Consider the following 5,000-nt stretch of genomic DNA (forward strand, 5'->3'; position numbering starts at 1 on the left):
TGACTCACTCATTTGTGTTAGATTCAAGCCATCAGCCTCCCACAAAAAAGCTTTGCAGAAAATGAACAAAAGTTTGCTGAAATAGTGAAGAAATAGAGAAGAGAGAAAACGAGTGAGAGAGAAAACGAGTGAGAGAGAAAACGAGTGAGAGAGAGAGAAAGAGCGAGAGAGAAAAAGAGAAAGAGAGAGAAAAAGAGAGAGAGAGAAAAAGAGAAAGAGAGAGAGAAAGAGAGAGAAAGAGAGAGAAAAAGAGAAAGAGAGAGAAAAAGAGAAAGAGAGAGAAAAAGAGAAAGAGAGAGAGAAAAAGAGAGAGAAAGAGAAAGAGAAAGAGAGAGAGAGAAAGAGAGAGAAAGAGAGAGAAAGAGAGAGAGAAAGAGAGAAAGAAAAAGAAAGAGAGAAAGAAAAAGAAAGAGAGAGAGAGAGAGAGAGAGAAAGAGAAAGAGAAAGAGAAAAGAGAGAGAGAGAGAGAGAGAGAGAGAGAGAGAGAGAGAGAGAGAGAGAGAGAGAGAGAGAGAGAGAGAGAGAGAGAGAGAGAGAGAGAGAGAAAAAAGAGAGAATCCTCTATATATAAAAAAAATTGACCGTAAAGGGACAGTAAGGTCAAAATAAAATATTAAATTTACTTCTGTTATACAATGCAGAGTGAAGCAAATTTGATAACAAAGCTACAAATAATGTTGCAAAACACTGCTGCCATAGAGTGCTAAAGACACGTGCACACACCTGAGCTCTTATGAGCCTACTTAGTTTTACTCTTCAATAAAAGATACCAATAGAACAAAGCAAATTTGATAATAGAAGTAAATTGGAAAGTTGTTTAACCCCTTAATGACCACAATGTACCCTGTATGTCACCGGTCGTTAAGGGTTTTTTCAGGACATAATAGCACAAGTCTAGCAAGAACACGCTATTAATGGACTCCCTCCAGCAGGCTTTGTGGAATAGAGCAGTCTCAACGCTGGTGGCAAGATTGCGCTATAAAACAATCAAGTCCCAAAAAAAGGCCAGTGACATACAGGGTACGTCGCTGGTCCTTAAGGGGTTAAAATTGCATGCCCTATCCGAATCATCAAAGTTTAATTTTGACTTTACTTTCCCTATAAACACCTTTTTCCTGCCATTCTTACCTTTCATGTTACAGTGCTCCCATACCTATACCAGTAAAGTTAAGAGGATCACAGCATCTCCATTCTGCAGAAAGTCTAGAAGGAGTCACTGAAGAACATTTCAGCCCAAGCAAGAAACAATTTGACTTATTCCGGAAACCAGGCGAGTCTGACCAGGCTGTGCAACCTCACACCGTGCGTGCTTCTTGGCTAGAGACGGGAGTCTCAGAAAGGACACACGTGATGTGTATAAATACAACACAACTCCTGTTGTTGTAACCTCTCAATGACAAGGAAAGAGAATGGATGAGCAGGGCAGAGTGCACCACAAAGTATTGCATGTTCATGGTTCAAAAATTCATTGCACACCACATGTATCGCTTCCAAATCCCTTTTTTCCGAGCCAGTTTCCAAACAAAGCACAGCATCAATACGCAGCGCTTGAATTTGAAGCAAGAGATTATATCTTATAGAAACAAGTGATTTCGCTTTTCAGCAGTCACGGTATGAATGCAGGCTTGACAGCTATGTAGACTTAAAGGAACACTGTAATCGTTTTCCAATTGTATCTTTTAACGTTTGTTAAAAAAAAAGTTTAACCCCTTAGTGCACATGACATCTGTTAGTAACTTTTCAACAGCAGGGATATGCCACAGTGTCTCTAGATTGTTAATTTACTGATGGATATGGCAAATATATATGTTATCCCCTTAAAGGGACATGATACCCAAATATTGAAGCACTTTAAATTGATGCAGCATATCTGTAAAAAGCCGACTAGAAAATATTACCTGAACATCTCTATGTAAAAATGGAAGCTATTTTACTTCAAAATGTATGTGTGGGGGGGTGTGAGGAGCGCTAATAGTTATAGCTGTGAGTAGGACTAATTTTTAGTGATAATTGTATATACTATCTAATTGTTTATGTGTATTCACAATTTTAATATTCCTTGTGTTTTACCTTGTCAACCTGTCAATGTGTTGTGACTAAATACTTAGTGTAGTGACTTAATATCTTCGCGATAGTGGGCAATAATTTGTCCTATGTATATACCTTTAAGAACCCGGTACTAAATTGTACCTATGAATTCCCTGTGGTAGAAAATTTGTCAGCAATATTGTTTTAAAACCTCCTTAGTGTTTCATAGAGATGACCATACTAGTTTGTAAATTGTGCTATTGGTGCATATATTGTGCTATCGATATATACCTTTAAGAATCTGGTACCGTAATGTGCCTTTATATCCCTTTATCATAAAAAATAATTTAAATGCTCCTCCGTATTTTGTAGGGATGAAACCAAACTTTTATATATTCAAATGATATATTTTTATGACAATTCACGTTATAGATACAAATATTACACAGATAAAAATGTTGCACAAAATAAAATAAAATCAAAATGGTTTCGTTGACCAACAATTATTTGCATATGCACACATATAAAAACATGTTACTCTCATAAAAAGGCTACTAGAGTATGACTTATGATGTGGTATCAAAAACTCTTGTGTATCTTGACTTAAACTTTTGGATTATGTATACAATTGTTGCGAAAAGATGTATAATGAAGTTGTGGCCACAACTGAGTTCTTTGAATTTCTTTCGTGTCTCCAAATCTGGGCGATGTTATGCAATGTATTGTTGCACTCCCCCTAACCGGACTTCTGATCGTGTCTTACCTCGTTATGTAGGGGTCTTGGGAAGCTGCTCGCTCGATGTAATACCTTAATGGAGGATCAGCGTCTCTCCGTTTGAAGTTCCCGGCGGCTTGCTTCCTCTCCCTGACGTCGTCTGTTTCACGTGTTCCGTTGGAGGCCAATCAGGTAACCGGATCGTGGGGGGAGTGTATCTCCTTGTAATCCTGGCTTGCTTGGTTCTTTTTCTTTAATCTACCTACCCCGCCGCCGCCAGCTATATTATCTATATTAACCCTAAGTATATTATAGTTAATATAGTTATTACATTATATATATTAACCCTAATTATATTAGGGTTAATATAGTTACTATAGTATTTATATTAACTATATTAACTCTATCTAACCCTAACACCCCTAACTAAATTCTTATTAAATAAATCTAAATTTATATTATAAACTAAAATATTCCTATTTAAATCTAAATACTTACCTATAAAATAAACCCTAAGATAGCTACAATATAATTAATAATTACATTCTAGCTATGTTAGGGTTTATATTTATTTTACAGGTAAATTGTTAATTATTTTAACTAGGTATAATAGCTATTAAATAGTTATTACCTATTTAATAGCTACCTAGTTAAAATAATTACCCAATTACCTGTAAAATAAATCCTAACCTAAGTTACAAATACACCTACACTATCAATAAATTAAATAAACTACAAATATCTATCTAAAAATACAATTAAACTAAACTAAACTAAATTACAAAAAAAAACCCCCCACTAAATTACAAAAAATAAAAAAAGATTACAAGATTTTTAAGCTAATTACACCTATTCTAAGCCCCCTAATAAAATAATAAACCCCACCCTATTCTAAATTAAAAATAGTTCAAAGCTGATTGGTTCAGCCAATCGGATTGAACTTGAATCTGATTGGCTGATTCAATCAGCCAATCAGATTTTTCTACCTTAATTCCGATTGGCTGATAGAATCGATCTTGGATGACGTCATTTAAAGGTACCTCATTCGTCGGCCGGGATGGATGCTCCGCGTTGGAGGAGCGAAGATTAAAGATGCCGCTTGATGGAAGATGCTGCCCGATGGAAGAAGACTTTGCTGCCGCTTGGAGAAAGACATCACCGGGATGAAGAAATCTTCTTTGCCGCTTGATTGGACATCGCCCGGATCGGATGAAGAGTTCTGCCCGGCGGGGTGAATACAAGGTAGGGAGATCTTCATGGGGGTAGTGTTAGGTTTATTTAAGGGGGTTTGGGTTAGATTAGGGGTATGTGGGTGGTGGGTTGTAATGTTGGGGGGTGGTATTGTGTTTTTTTTTTCAGGCAAAAGAGCAGTTTTCTTTGGGGCATGCCCCCACAAAAGGCCCTTTTAAGGGCTGGTAAGGTAAAAGAGCTTTGAACTATTTTTAATTTAGAATAGGGTAGGGAATTTTTTTATTTTGGGGGTTTATTATTTTATTAGGGGGCTTAGAATAGGTGTAATTAGCTTAAAAATCTTGTAATCTTTTTTTATTTTTTGTAATTTAGTGTTTGTTTGTTTTTGTAATTTAATTTAGTTTAATTGTATTTTTAGATAGATATTTGTAGTTTATTTAATTTATTGATAGTGTAGATGTATTTGTAACTTAGGTTAGGTTTTATTTTACAGGTAATTGGGTAATTATTTTAACTAGGTAGCTATTAAATAGGTAATAACTATTTAATAGCTATTATACCTAGTTAACATAATTAACAATTTACCTGTAAAATAAATATAAACCCTAACATAGCTACAATGTAATTATTAATTATATTGTAGCTATCTTAGGGTTTATTTTATAGGTAAGTATTTAGATTTAAATAGGAATATTTTAATTAATAATATTAATATTAGATTTATTTTAATAAGAGTTTAGTTAGGATGTTAGAGTTAGATAGGGTTATTATACTTAATATAAATATATATATATATATATATATATATATATATATATATATATATATAATATAATAACGATATTAACTATATTAACCCTAATATAATTAGGGTTAATATAGTTAATATATATAATATAATAACTATATTAACTATATTAACCCTAATATAATTAGGGTTAATATAGCTGGCGGCGGTGTAGGGGGATTAGATTAGGGGTTAATACATTTATTATAAGTGGCCGCGGTGTAGGGGGTTGTAGATTGTAGGCAAAAGAGCAGTTTACTTTGTGACAAAGCCCCGCCA

At 34.5% G+C, this 5,000-nt stretch overlaps 1 protein-coding gene across 11 annotated transcripts in view; it reads right to left on the reverse strand.

Moving 5' to 3' along the window:
• KIAA1217 (KIAA1217 ortholog) overlaps positions 1-5,000 on the reverse strand; it is an 894,654-nt gene that overhangs the window by 207,669 nt on the left and 681,985 nt on the right. The window contains exon 1 of one of the 11 annotated variants that reach the window (XM_053713952.1): positions 1,129-1,272. The exons of the other annotated variants lie outside the window; for them this stretch is intronic. The gene's annotated coding sequence lies outside the window, so the exon portion shown is untranslated. Of the gene's footprint in view, positions 1-1,128; positions 1,273-5,000 lie in introns of those variants that run through there. 11 annotated transcript variants of the gene reach the window in all.

Source organism: Bombina bombina, chromosome 5 (genome assembly GCF_027579735.1).
Source record: "Bombina bombina isolate aBomBom1 chromosome 5, aBomBom1.pri, whole genome shotgun sequence".
NCBI lineage: Eukaryota > Metazoa > Chordata > Amphibia > Anura > Bombinatoridae > Bombina > Bombina bombina.